The following is a 15,506-nucleotide window of genomic DNA, read 5'->3' on the forward strand; positions in this document are numbered from 1 at the left end:
GTATCTTTTGCATCTGAATATCAGATGCCTGGGCTTTTTGGAAAAAATTTTTGTTCTGTTTGGAATTCAATAGGCCTCTTGAAAATTGTAAATATATATCTTTCACCAAATTTGGGGAAGTTTCAGTAATTATTTCTTCAAATATTATTTTCTGTTGCATTTTCCTTTACCTTTATTCTTGGACTACAATTAGTGTTAACTTTTTCATAATGTTCCATAGGTCTCTGAGATTCTTTTCATTTATTTTTTATTCTTTTTTTTTTCACCCTCTCTCCAAGTTCTATTTTTAAATCCTTAATATTTTCCTTGTCATAGCCTTCCTGCTATTAAGCCCATATCATTTCTATTTAAGATTTGGAAATTTTAGTTCTAAAATTTCCCTTTGGCTCTTTTTTATATTCTATTTCCTTGATGAAAGTTCCTGTCTTGTGATTATGAATATATTCTCTACTATGTCACGGAGCACAGTTACAACAACTGTATTAAAATCCCTGTCTGGGGGTGACAGGATGGCTCACCCAGTTAAGGATCTGCCTTCAGCTCAGGTCATGATCTCCAAGTCCCCAGGTGGAGCCCTGTGTCAGCTCCCTGCTCAGCGGGGAGTCTGCTTCTCCCTCTCCCTCTGCCCTCCCTGCTCCTGCACTCTCTCTCTCTGTCCTTCTCAAATAAATAAAGTCTTAAAGACAAAAATCCCTGTCTTATAATTCTAACATCTAGCATATTGCCATGTGTGCTGATCCCATTTTCCATGGTTATTATATGTTAAATAATTCTGGATTTTTTAATTGGAGGTTGTACATTTTATGTGGAGAAGTCACAGGATTCTGCATTATTCCTGAGAGCATTTTGGGTAATAGTCAGATCTTAGGTCAGTACCTTGTTTGCTTTTGACAGAACTGCTTAGGGTCTGTTTTGAGCAGATAGTCCAGGGATCAACTGGACTTGGGCTGAGTTCACACATGGAACTATGGCTCCCTCTCCAAGTGCCTCCTGTTCTGGAGTCTTTCCTTTCATTCTTGGGACATGCTCCATTCTTCCATCTCTTTAGGGAGAAAGACAGAGATTTCTATTGAATTTGTAATCACTCCAGTTTCCTGAATGTAGCCCAACTTCCACAATGGGAAAAGCACCCTGAGTTCACCATCTAGGGTTCAACTCTGAAATTTGCCTGATTTTGTTCCATCACCAGGGGTCTTGATCCAATGGATGGGTATTTCATCAGAGTCTGCAGTTGTTATTGGTGGGAGGGTTAGGCTCTTAGGAGCTTACTCTGCCACAGGAAGCAAAAATGTTTAATGATGTATTTTAAGAGAAATGCTTGATTTTAAAGAATCTTATTTGTTTCTTTTTCATATCTGCCTCTTCTTTTCCTTAAGTCCTGTTCTTTCCTTAGAACTTCTATTTCTTGAAAATTAATGCGTATTCAGATGGCTCTATTATCTGAGGCTCTTTGGGTGAGAGGTCCTGCTCTGTCACACCTGCTGATATTGTCTCACAAGTGACCCTTTTCACGTACAGAGTATGATTTTGACTGTGATTTGGTTTAGTGATAGTTTTTCCCTGTGGGATCTTGCATGTGGATGCCACTTTGTGGAAATGTTCCCTCAGAGCATCGCTTATTGTTTCTGGATACAAAATCTTTTCTTCTTTTTTTGATTTTAGAATGTGCCATTCCCACACTACATGTGTACTAAGAAATCGTGATCCATGTATCCATGTGGTACAGACCAAAGTTTCTATTTCCTCACAAATAAAATGCTGAATTTTTCCATTTATTGTCTTGGTCAGATGGCCAACTTCCTTCCGGTGTGTAAAGATTCATTCAAATTCCTACTCTTTGCTGAGATAGGCCTTGGTAGTACCTGTATTTACACAGAAAACTCAATTCCAAATATCCACCATGAGATTTCAGATGCCTGTTCCTATGTGGATATTCAGATCCTAGCCCATGACTCTTCGGCTTTTAGCTAACCCAATTTCATTCCCCATTTCTATAGTAAAAGAAGCTCATTTTTATTTGGACCCAGGACCTTAGATTAAAAATGAGTTTTCACAATTCCTTTGCAGCAAGTGCAATATTGAGTTCTGCCAACATCATTTAAAGTGCTGTGTCCATTTTCTGGAATAAGTCTTTAAAAGCGGAAGATGTCCCTCTTTGATTTTGCTTCTATCCTATCCTGATGCCCAACAGAATGTGTCTAGGAAAATATCATAGACTAGATCTGCCGGCTAGTCCAGGACCTATGGATTGTTACGTGAAAGAGAAATGAATTTTCATAGTGTCCCAACTGCAACATATTTGGGTCTCTGTTCTCCAAAGTTGCATCCAAGACAAATGTAATTTAAGCTGCACATCTATTTTTAGAACTGAACTTTCTCTTCCTTTTGGAAACTGGATCTTCCTCTCTCTCCTCTTGCTTTTGAGCTCAGGGAAGTATTAATTTTAAAATATATGTAGCATTAGAACATATCTGTAGTATTTCCATGTGGTGATAGGAGGTGATAGGGAGGATTTGTGGGAAAAGCTCATTCTTTGATAATTCTGAAAGGAAGCTTCTTAATCCTGAATTCTAGAACTGTGAGATTTACATACAGGAAAAGGCGTAGATTTCTACTGTGCGATTTAACCAGTTTGACTTAAGTTAGAAAGTCATATAACCAATACCTCAGGCAAAATATAGAATGCTTTTGTCATCTCTCCAAATACTTCATTTCTACTTTCAATCAATCTTCACTCTCTGTAGGCAGCCACTATTCTATTTTCTATTACTAAAACTTAGTTTTTGCTTGCTCCTGACCTTCATGTAATTGGAATCAGGAGGTATGTACCCTTTGAGCCTGTCTTTTTTTGTGCTTATGAATATTAGCTCTTTAACAAGGATTTATTTATTTATTGGGAGGGGAGGGGCAGAGGGAGAGGGACAGAGAAAAGTCTCAAACTGACTCCTGCTGAGCTTGGAGCCAGACACAAGGCTCAATATCCTGACCCTGAGATCATGACCTGAGCTGAAATCAAGATTCGGACACTTAAGCCACTGAGCACCCAAGCTGCCCCTTAATATTGGCTTTTAATATTGTTGAGCTTCTCCCATGTTCTCTGGTCGATATCAGTGGTTTACCCCCTTTTTTTATTGAATACTATTCTGTTCTATGATCTATTAATCCATTTTCCTTTTGATTGATTTTTTGTGTACATATTAATTAAACTGTTACAAGCATTCTTGTACAAGTTGTTTTGTGGACACAGACTTTGATTTTATTGGGTAAATACTTAAAAATAGAATTACTGGGTCCTGGGATAGATGTGTCACTTTATAAGAAACACCAAAGGTATCAGAAGTCCAGTTGCTCTCCATCTTCACCAATATACAATATTGGCAAGCAGCTTTTCCTTGAAAAAAAAATCATTTCAAATTATACACATATTAAAAAATACTGAGGCAAAGAATTATTTACTTGCTCTTTTTACATCATACTAACTTCCTGATGGTTTTCAAGCATCTTAGTTTTAGACATTCTGGTGGGTATTCAGTAGTATTTTGTTTTGGTTTCTATTTGTACTTCCCTCACAACTGAAAATGTTGACCATCTTTTCACGGGCCTATTGGACACATATATCTTTTTTCATGCAACATTTATTTCAGTCTTGAGGGATTTTAAAAAATCTTTTTGCTATGAAGTTGTGGCAATTCTTTATATAGCCCGGCTCACAGACCTTTGACAGATATTGCAAGCATTTTCTTCCAGTTTGTGGTTCACATTTGTGTTTTCTTAACAGTGGTCCAAAGAGCAAAAGACTTTAATGTTAACAGAATGAATTTTTTTTCAAAGCATAGTGATTTTGACGTCCTCTGTGAGAGATTTCTGCCAACCAACGTTGCAGATATTTTATCTTGCATTTTGTTTTAGAAGCTTCTTCCAGCTAGTTTTTCAGTTTAGGTCAATGACCAGCACAAAGCAATTTTTGAGAAAGGGATAAAGACTCCTCTTCCACACGGATGTCCAGCTGTTCAGAGACTATTTGTTGAAAATATTGTGTGTAAACCATTGAACCGTCTTGTTACTTTTGTGTAAAACCAGTCTATTTCTGGACTCTCAATTCTTTTCGGTTGATTTCTCTATTATTACACCAAAACAATACTGTCTTTCTTGCAGCATTACAGTGGGTCTTCAAATCAGGTAGATTAAGTTTCCTACTGCATGATTTTTTTCAAGATGTAAATTAATGTAAATTTCAGAGACAAAAGCAACTTTGCACAAAAAAAGCACAGAAGAATTATGTTAGGGAAAGCACTGCAACTATTTGGAGCTTAATCTGAATATTGATATCTTAAAAAACACTGAATTTTCCACTACATGAAAATGATCTATTTCTGAATGTTGTTAGGTCTCCTTTTATTTGTCTCAGCATTTCGAGATAGTTTTTAGTGCAGAGCTTTGAATATCTTGTATTAAATTTTTCCCTAATGTTATAGTTTCTAAAATGGTATTGTAGTGGTATTTTTATAATCTTATTTTCCACCTTCTACTCACTAGAAAAAAATTATTTTTTTTTGTATTTTGGCCTTCAATCATTGACAGAGATAATAATAATATATAATTGTATATTTAAATTCTGTTAATACAATAAATCGCATTCATTGATTTCTGAATGGTAAGCCAATCTTGCAATCTTGGGATAATCTCTACTTCATCATGATGTATTATCCATTTTATATATTGCCAAATTTAACTTAATCAAATATTATTAAGTATTGTTTTGTTTGTTCGTAGGTATATTAGACTATAATTTTTTGTTGTAATATAGTTTTTGTATTTTGGTGACAGGGCTCTGTTGTCCAGAAATCTATTGTTTGGATATGATGATATTATTTCTCCCTTAAATATTTTATCTTATTCATTAGTAAAACTACCCCAGTATGGAGTTTTCTCTGTAGAAAATGTTTTGTTAATCAATGCAACTATTTTCATAGACACAGGTCTATTGAGGTTTTCTCATGTCAGTTTTGGTAAGTTGTGTTTTTAAGGAATTTGTTTTATCTAAGTTGTCAACTTCATTGGCATAAATACCATTTTTTAATAAAAAAATAAACTGTATTGAGGTATAGTGTACTTGCAATGAACGTAACCCATTAACCCATACAATTTGATGAATTATGTACAACCACTCATAACACACAATATTCAGAGCGTTTACATTTTGCTAAAAGATTCTCATGCTCCTTGGCCATTCACATCTACCTCTCATCCCAGGCCAGGGCGACAGGTGGTCTATTTTTTTGTCACTGTGTATTGGTTTGAATTTTTAGAATTTCATTCAAGTAGAATCAGTGGTATGTAATATTTTGTTTCTGACTGCATGATTTTGAGATTCATTCATCTTGTTGCATGTATCATTAGTTTGATCCTTTTGATTGCTAACTACTATTCCATTGTATGGATATACCATATCTGTTCATTCTTTCACATGCACAGAAACATTTAGTTCCCATTTTTAGACTGTTATAGAGTAAAGCTGATTTCAACTTTAATGTCCAAGTTTTTGTGTGGACATATATTTAAATTTGTCTTGGCCAAATATCTAGCAGTGGAATGGCTGTTACATGACTGGCATAGGTATATGTCAATCTTACAACATGGTCGAGAGTTTCCAAAGTAGTTACCATTTCACATTTCCCAGCATCTGAGTGTGAGTCCCACTGTTCTGTATCCTTGCCACACTTGGAATTTTCAGTTGTTTTAATTTTAGCCATTGTAAGGATATATGATATTTTAAGTTATATTTACTGATAACTCAGCATGTTAAGTATCTTTTCACTGTTTATTTGTCATTCTTGTGTGTGTGTGTGTGTGTGTGTGTGTGTGAAATGTCTGTTCAGATCTTTTAGTCATCTTTCATTTGGGTTGTTCATCTTGTTATTACTAATTTTGAGATATCTTTATATGTTCTAGATATATGATTGTGGATATTTCTCCCATTGTTTCATTTTCTTAATGATGTCTTTTTAAAATTCGACTATTTCAAAAAGTTTTATAATCTTAATTTTATGTTGAGGCCATTATCCATTTTAGGTTATTTTTTTGTATATGGTAATGTAGTAAAACTTTTTGTATATGGTAATAAAATAAAACTTGACTTTTTTTCTCAGAAGGATATCCAGTTGTTTCAGTAGTTTTCTTTCTCCATTAAAATATCTTGGCACATTTTTTTAAAAAAAATCAATGGCAATGTAGGTAGAGGACTCTGTTCCTGGACTATATTTCCCATTGCTCCATTTGTCAATCACTTTGTCAACTGGTATTGATTATTGTAACTTTATAGTAAGACTTAAAATCAGGTAGCACAAATCCTCTAACTGTATTCTTTCTATCCAAAATTGTTTTAGCCACTTTAGATTTTTCAATTCATAGAGATTTTATAATAGGCTTGTAAATTTCCACAAAACAGCTTCTTAGGATTTTGATAGGGTTTGCATTGAATCTACAGATCAATTGGAGAAGTATTACTATATCAACAAATCCTCCAGCCCATTAACTTGGTTTATTTTCCATTTATTTATGTCCTTGTTAATTTATTTCACTCAGTAATGTACCAAAGTTTTCAGTGGAAAAAAATGCATGTATTTTATTAAATCTTATGTGGTTCTTGGTATTACTGTCAATGGAGTCTTTTAAACTTTCATTTTCTAGTTGTTTGCTTCTCATATGTAAGATTACAATTGATTTTTGTACATTAACAATAAGCCTATGTCTCTGATAAATTCAACATTACATCTAGCAGTTTCTTTGAAGATTTCTAAGGATTTCTTACAAATATCACATCAGAGGTGCCTAGTTGGCACAGTTAATTGAACATCTGACTCTTGGTTTAGGTTCAGGTCATTATCTCAGGTTCCTGAGATCAAGCCTTGCGTCAGGCTCTGCACTGAGCATGAAGTCTGCTTTAATTCTTTCTTCCTCTCTCTCTCCCCCTCCCACTCATTCTCTCTCTCTCTCTCTCAAATAAATAATCTTAAAAAAAAAAAACCCTCAATATCATCCTGTCATCTCTACATGAGATGGTTTTTCTTCTTTCTTTCCGATATTTATGGTTTCTATTTCTTTTTCTTGCCTTTTTGCAATTGCTATCCCCTCCACTAAATGGAAAATGGTAGTGATGATAGCAGACACTTTTGTCTTCTTCCTGATATTCAGAGAAAGACATTTGGTCTTTTTTCATCATTTACTTTAGCTTCAGGTTTTTCACAGATGCTCTATATCACATTGAAGATGTTCTCATCCAAGTCTAATTTGCTGAGAGTTTTGATCATAAAAGAGCATTGATTTTTTTCCCTTTAGTTAATGATACTCTTGGTCATTTCTGATCCTTTGCTTCTCTGTATCTATTTGACAAAGAACTTGTCCAATTCCACATAAATACAGCTAAGATATTGATTTTGATTCCACTGAAACTACAAAACAACTTAATAAGAGAATACACACGGTTTTCCCATTTTACACTTCTATTTCTATTTAACATGGTTTTCTTGTAGTCAGCATATATAGTTAGGCATTGATTTTTTTTTATCTAACATAAAAATTGCTGACTTTCAATTTCATTATATTAAATTGTAGCTAATATAACACCTGACATAATTTGGTTTAAATGCAGCTATATTTACTGCTTGTTTCATCTTTTTCTTTTCCTTTTATGTTACTTTCTTTTGTATTATTTGAGGTGTTTTTTTCTTTTTCTTTTTTTAAAAGATTTTATTTGTTTATTCATGATAGACAGACAGAAAGAGGCAGAGACACAGGCAGAGGGGGAAGCAGGTGTCCTGCAGGGAGCCCGATGTGGGACTTGATCCCAGGACCCTGAGGTCACACCCTGGGCCAAAGGCAGACGCTCAACTGCTGAGCCACTTGGGTGCCCCTTTTTTCTCTTTTTCAAATTTCATTTTGTTTCTTCCTACTAGCTTATTGCCTATGATTGGTTGATTGATAGATTAGCTTCTATTATTACAGTCACTCTAAGACTCACACATCTTTAATTCTAGGGTTTAAAGGATAATATTACACCACTTCATGAATAGTGTAAATAATTACCATAGCATATGCCTATTTTCATCCTTATCTCCCTGGTGCTATTGTTGTACAATTTAGGTCTGCATGTACTGTACCCACAAAATACACTGCTACTATTGTCGGTTTAAGCATTCAATGATATTTGAAATTCAAAGAATTTCAAAATGAAAAATAGCATTTTCTATTTACCTACACATTTACCATTTCTCTTGACCTCAATTTCATTCCATTGTACAAACTCAAATTTTCACAGACACTATATTCTTTTGTCTAAAGTACCTCCTTCATGTCTGTTGGCAATAGATCCCTCAGCTTTATTTTTCTGAAAATGTCTATTCTTTCTTTTTGAAATTCGTTATTGCTGGTTAATGTATTCTTTTTTAAAAAAGAAAAATTTGGGATCCCTGGGTGGCGCAGCAGTTTAGCCCCTGCCTTTGGCCCAGGACGTGATCCTGGAGACCCAGGATCGAATCCCATGTCGGGCTCCTGGTGCATGGAGCCTGCTTCTCTCTCTGCCTATGTCTCTGCCTCTCTCTCTCTCTTTCTCTCTGTGACTATCATAAATAAATAAAAAAATTAAAAAAAAAATTATTTGAGAGAGACAGAGAGAGCACAAGCAGGAGAGGGGCAGCAGGAGAGAGAGAATCGCAAGCAGACTCCATGCTGAGTGTGGCGCCTGACGTGGGACTCAAGGTCACCACCCTGAGATCATGAGCTGAGCCAAAACCAAGAGTCGGATGTTTAACTGACAGAGCCACCCAGGCGTCCCGCTGGCTAATGTATTCTTAATTAACATTTTTTGATATGTAAAATATGTCTCCAAATTCTTGTAGCATGCACAGATTCTGATAAGAACCCGCTGTCATTCTTATATGTGTTCCTCTGTATATGACCCATTTTTTTCCTCTAGCTGTTGTAAGATGTCCTTTTTATCGCTGTTTTCCAACAATATAATTTATGTGCATGGTTTCCTTTATCTTTATACAGCTTGGCATTTGTTGAGTTTCTGAGGTCTGTGGATTTAAAATCAGTTGGGAACAACCCTGGCCGTTGTTTCTCCAAATATTTTTCCCACTTTCTTTTTTTTCTGTTACATGTGTATTAAACAGCGTGATATCATCCCACAGCTAACTGATGTTTTATTTATTTGTGTTCTATTTCATCTTGGATAGTTGCAGCTATGTTTTCAACGTTACCGACCGTTTATCCTGCCGTGTCTGAGCTGCTCTTAAAACTATATCCATTCATGGGTCATTTTAGACCTTGTGTTTTTCGTGTCCAAATGTCCTCGAGCTGTTTATGTCGTGCATTTTCCCCATCTCCACAGTTGTGGTTTCCTCTCCCTCCTGAATGGATGAGACATATCTGCAGTGGCTGTTTTATATCCTTGTCTGCTGTTCCTTCACGTCTACCGCTTCCAGGTCCGGTATTTGACTCGATGTTCCTCCCGACTGGGGTGATACCTTCCTACTTCTCAGTGTGTAAATTACTTTCTTTTGAGTACTTATGGGTTTTTGAGTACTTGGGTTGTTGGTTGCTAAAGCTTGTTGTATTCTTAGATACTGTTAGGTTCTGTTCCAGCACAAAGTTAAGGGATCAAAATCAGCAGGTGCTTTTCACACCCTGGGGCAAGTCCACGGAGACACTGGAGGGGGGCTAACAAAGTGTTCTACAAGTTCCCTCATCCAGCCTGCGGGGGCCCGACCCGTCCTCTGCCCTGTCCGAGCTTCAGAGAGCGACCACGACCATGCAGCGCTCTACAGCACGGGCCTGCTCCCCGCCAGTGTTTCTTTCCTGCTGGCACTGCACAGAGCACTGCTCGGGGACCTGCACGCCCTCTGCACCGGCTCTCCAGAGCTCTGTCTCTGCGGCTCCCTGCTCTCTGCGGCCCTCGTCTGCAGACTCCGGATGCCTTGGGCTCCCAGAACTCCAGTCTCGGTCTTCTCAACTCAAGAAGGCATGGGCTTAGTTTCCCCGGACTGAAGCTTGGAAACTGCCTACAGGCAGAGAGCGAGTGAGGTTGTACAGTTCACATGCTTATTTTCCCTCCGGGATGCCAATCCTTCACTGTCCGGAAACTGTTATTTCTCATATTTTTTCCAATTTTCTATGTGTTTAAGGCAGAAAAGTAAATGCAGCACCTGAAACTCCATCTCCTCTACTTCATTTATATTATTTATTTTATTATTTATTATTTATTTTTATTATTTATTTTTAAAGCTTTTTTTGTACTTTCTTCTGGTTTACTTTGCTGTTCATCTTCTAGCTTTGGAGAAGGGACTGTCACTCACCAGGAGGGTGCTCCCAACTCCTATGGGCAGAAGTCAGAGTGCTGCTAGTTATTCTACATTGCACACAGCAGTCTTTCATGGCAGAGAATTTTCTAACCCAAAATGTCAATGGTTCAAGGTTGACAAACCCTGGTTGAACCTACTAATTCTATTCCATTGATTGTTTTTTTCCTCCCGGGGGTTCCACCCACATGGATACCATTTCTCCTTTGCCTATCTTTCATCTCAATCAGTTTCACATAGATATTTTTAGTGGATTCATCTCCTTTTTTCTATTGGATTCTTTCCTGCTTTTCCTCAATGTCCCTTCTTAATTTTTTTTAATAAAGATTTATTTATTTGAGAGAGAGACAGAGAAAGAGAAAGGGGGCACATAAGTGGTGGGGGAGAGGCAGAGGGAGAGGGAGAAAGGCTCTCCAGCAGACCCCCCACTTAGAGCAGAGCCAGACACGCTGCTTGGTCTCACGACCCTGAGTCGTGACCTGAGCTGAAATCAAGAGTCAAACACTTAACCGACTGAGCCACCCAGGCGCCCCTGTCCTTCTTTAAATTTTTATTTGAATCTCTTCTCTTGGGCTGTGTAATTCTTAATTTCTGGATGAATTTTCCATTTCTTTCATTTTTTACGGTCAATTCTATTTGTATTTAATTTTTGAATTTCTGTAGGAAGGCAACTTTTCACATCCTCAAATGCTTGTTTGAAACATATAATTCAGTTTGGAGTATTATAGCACAGTTCTCTTCTGTTTCATAGATGATTTGGTATTTTGTGTTCTTATTAAAGTATTTTGGTTCTGACTCTGATTCTTCTTTTCGTTGAAGTATTTTGATTCTCTTTTTCTGTCTTGTTACAGTTTCCTGGGAAGAGGTATATCCTGTTTTCTTCCCTTCCCTTGGTGGAAGTTGCTGAGGTTCGCAATATTCTTAGTTCAATGCTGCCCCCTCCTGTCAGCGTTGCAAAGTACAGACTTTCTGGAATAAAGTTTCCTTCTGGCCGCTGATTGTTAGCAGACGGGTTCTGTGACTGCCAGTTTATTCTTTTTGTCTTTCACAATATTAACTGTTCCTCTTTCCCTCACTTTTTTTCTTTTCGTCACCCAACCTCCAAAGGGTGACTCTCCTTTCTTTTAAACTTCCTCTCTTACATAACACTGCTGTTCACAATGCCACCTCAAATCATGTATGCTTTTTAAATTCCTTCTCTGCAGATGGAAATTCTCCTTTGTCTTCCATCAGTGTTTGTTAGATCAGTCCTAGGCTGGCTTCTCCCTACCATGCATTTTTATTTTTCAATGTTTTCCTCATTTACAAAAACACAAAACAAACAAACAACAACAACAACAAAAAGGTTCTGTTAAGAGCTTGAAGCACAACTTGTTAGGATTTTGCGTTTTCTTTCTTTTTTAACTTGCAGTAATTTGAAGGTTATATTTCTCTTTTATGTGTATTGAAGATATGGCTTCTGTGTGTTATCTTTTGTCTTATTCTGCATTGCTTTTAGGCCATGTTGGGGAGCACAGTTTTATGCAGCTGCCATTATATTTAGCTTCTTAATTGCTATATTTTTTGTTCTCTTTGATCAGCATTGGCAGATAGTCATCATTTTTTTTCAATAAACTAACTCCTGGCATTGGCGATTTTAAAAAATGTTTGTCTTCTATTTCCTTATTATATTATCTTTATTATTTCCTTCCTCTATGATATTTCTTTGGCCCATGACTCATTCATAAATATATTTTTACACTTCCAAATACAAGATTTTCTGGGGTGTATTGATCTGTCATAATTGTCTTGTGGTCAAAGAACATACCTTGTATGATTTAAAATATTTGAGTAATGTATAGAATCGATGGATCACTATATTGTACACCTGAAATCGATATAGCACTATATGTTAATCATTATGAAATTAAAATAAAAGGTTAAATACATACATAAGACAAAAATTTTAAAAATTGAATATTTAAAAAATTTCTGGTTGTTTTATGGTACAGTATGTGGCAATTTTCATTAATGGTCCTTGCGAAAACATATATTTATATATGTCTATTAGGTCAAGTTGTTAATTGTGCTGCCTTATTCTACTATATGTAGTTTTGTCTATACTAAATCCCCCAATATAGTGACTTCTTACCAGCAAGAGTCATGAACAAATATTTCAGTGCCTCTACAGATTAAAAAGAAATCTATGTTTAGCATACAGGTCACCCATAGCAATCTAACATTGTTGATGTCCTATCCTAATAAGCATTGAATCTTTGCCAAATCAACTGCTGCGACATCATCAGTATAATATCTAGATCTTCTCTGAAAAATCACATATATAGATAAGAACTATTGGTAAACATGAGTAAGAGTGTTAGAGACAGAACAAGCAAGCAAGTAAAACCAGTGGATGCATTGTCAGAAAGAAGAGACGTAGGAAGGCAAAATCACTTAAAATTTTCACTTCTAAAAAGTATACTAAATTAGGATTGATAGCAATTCACTTAAAATATCTTTTAATGTGAGCTTCTCAGCAATTCGCAAGATCTGTCACAATCAGCCATGTTCTGTGGGTAACGTACTGATAAGGTTGCTGGGTAATGTGTGGATGGGAATGGTCCTCTTCTTTTAGGGGCAGAGATTCTGAAATTTGTGTGTCCTTATTGTTCTTCATTAGGGAGACAACTAATTCTTCCGAACCTGTGTCCAATCTTCACTAGCAGTATCTGAAATTTATGCCTTCTCATTTTCTGGTGGTTCATATTATTGTTTATCATCATTTTAGTATATCATGGATATCATGGTATACTCTTTCATTGGAACCTGGATTTTTCTCCAATACACCATCTTTTCTCTTTTCTGATTAGTCTTTATAAGCTGCCACTTCTATATTTTATGTATCTTCAATTTCTTTATGAAACGTTGGTTTTCAGATCCTCAAATGTATTACTTAACACCATTTTGTCAAAGAAATCTTTATAGTATCTATTCTCTTGCAGGTGTAATATTTTACTCTTTCTGTTCTCTACATGTTTTGTGTGTACTATTTCATAAAGAAGGGACTAAATTTGCTATTTAGCTTCATCTTCAGTATTCTTGGAATTTGTTTCAATGGGAACCTCTCTACCAATGCTAGACATTTCTTAGGTTCTATGACAAGACATCGAAGAAGATCTTCCTTTACGTCCTAATACTTTAGCATCATTCACATTAAGGTCCTTCATCACCATCAACATCATAAACGCCTCAACTTCCTAGAATTTCCTCACATTTCACAAGAGCTGACAAAAGATGACTGTTGATGTCCAGATTCCAAACAATGAATTACCATAAACAATGTGGAAAAAAATCAGGAATTTACTATTTCTTTCCATTCTTGTGTCTTTCATGCTTTGGCTCTCTCTTGAAAATTGTGCTGCCATTTGCATTGGTGCTGGGATGAACACCGACAGCTGTGTTGCTGTGGTATGTGGTGCTTGTGTGGAGCCCTAGCGCCCAATGTACAGCAGGGAATGGGAGGGGACCCTGCAGGAAACCCCAGGAATGAGCATGCGGTGGATGTATTCATCCTGAAGCAGTGGATTATTTTCAGAGATCAGTTCCAACTTTTGATCTTTTATACTTATGAGACTACAAGGTCCAGCTCAAAGTTGTAGTTACCCCTCCTAAAATGGCAAATTTCTGCATAGCCAAAGTGGCATGCAGAAATTTGAGCACTAGGCTTAAATCTTAGTTTCTATCCTTTCGTTGACCTAGTCACTTTTCTCTACTAGCTTTTTGATATTTTAAGGAAAAAGAAATACTAATTAAGTTGTTTTCCATTACAAGTATTGTCCCATGTTACCTGGTTAGCTTCCACTACTGGAAGTAAAATATCCAGATTTATTTTCTGCAACAGAAAGTCTAAATTTATTTTGACTTTGAATAAGTATGTGAATAAGCATTTACATGACACACACCTACTTCAATATTCTAACTCTAAAATGGTAACTAGACAAGGCATGGAGACTTGCCATGAAATTGCAGCTTAAATGAAAACAAAAGGCACCAATGCCTTCAATTTCTTATAACATTTACTTTGATTAGCTCTCAAAGGATTTACCTACAGGAGCAATGAATACTTTGAGAAGTCTGGAGATGGAATACGTGAGACTATTATAGTACACATTTTCTTTACCCTTGCAACCAAATTCTGCATTTTATCTTGGTTTAGAATGACTCAAAACAGGCCAAAATACTTGCATTTCTAAGGCCAAGATTTTCTTATTAAGAAAAATCTATAAAAAAAAAAAAAAAGAAAAGAAAACTCTATAGACAAGAAAAAGCAGGAAGCCTTGGCATGGGTGCATGATGTCTTGATAAAGGAGGAACTGATGACATGTATTTTGAATGCCCTTGTTGCTCCTTAGTCATGTCCTGTATAGTACAACTGATGGTTGTGGGAGGTATGCCCCAATCCCCTCTACGGGAAAATCAGAATGGGCAATCATGAAGGAAGAGGTGGGAAAAGTGGAAATAAATTTAACACCATAACTGCAGATAAATTAGCAGGCAGATCAATTTTAGTAAGGAGTACATATGGGACTTACCGAAATGGAAACTGATTCCTTAAAAGTATTCACATCTTTACTGCTAATGGGTATGGGGTTTCTCTTCGGGGTGATGAAAATGTTCTAGAATTAGATTGTGGTGACATTGCTCAATTCTGTATCTTTTAAAAAAACTGAACACTTTAAAAGGATGACTTTTGTGCCGTATGAAATATATCTCAATAAAGTCATTTTTTTTTAAAGAAAGAAAAAACCTTGAGCTATCTGTATATCCCTTAGGGTCATCGAGTCATTTAAATATCATGGTTTTAGGAACTAAACAATCCACATAGAAAAATGGTTAATAACACCGTCCTTAAATTCAGAAGGATACCTAGGTTTAAATTTTGGTTTCATATTTACTGTGTGGTTAAAAGTCAATTAGTTAACATCACTGGGGATTAGCCTTGTTAAATAAAGTGGGGATATCAACATTGCCTTGTCCAGAAGAGGGGATGGAGACAGGATTTTTGCGGAGTAATACATGTAGGAGCACTCTAGGTGAAGAGTAGGGTGGAAGCAGGAAGAGTGACAATGTGGTCTCAGCAGGACCCAGCTTAGCTTTAGGTCTATTTCC

At 36.3% G+C, this 15,506-nt stretch overlaps 1 protein-coding gene across 1 annotated transcript in view; it reads right to left on the reverse strand.

The window, feature by feature from the left end:
• Positions 1 to 15,506, reverse strand: part of SPMIP7 (sperm microtubule inner protein 7) — a 59,832-nt gene that overhangs the window by 35,355 nt on the left and 8,971 nt on the right. The window lies entirely within an intron of this gene.

This window comes from Vulpes vulpes, chromosome 5, assembly GCF_048418805.1.
Source record: "Vulpes vulpes isolate BD-2025 chromosome 5, VulVul3, whole genome shotgun sequence".
NCBI lineage: Eukaryota > Metazoa > Chordata > Mammalia > Carnivora > Canidae > Vulpes > Vulpes vulpes.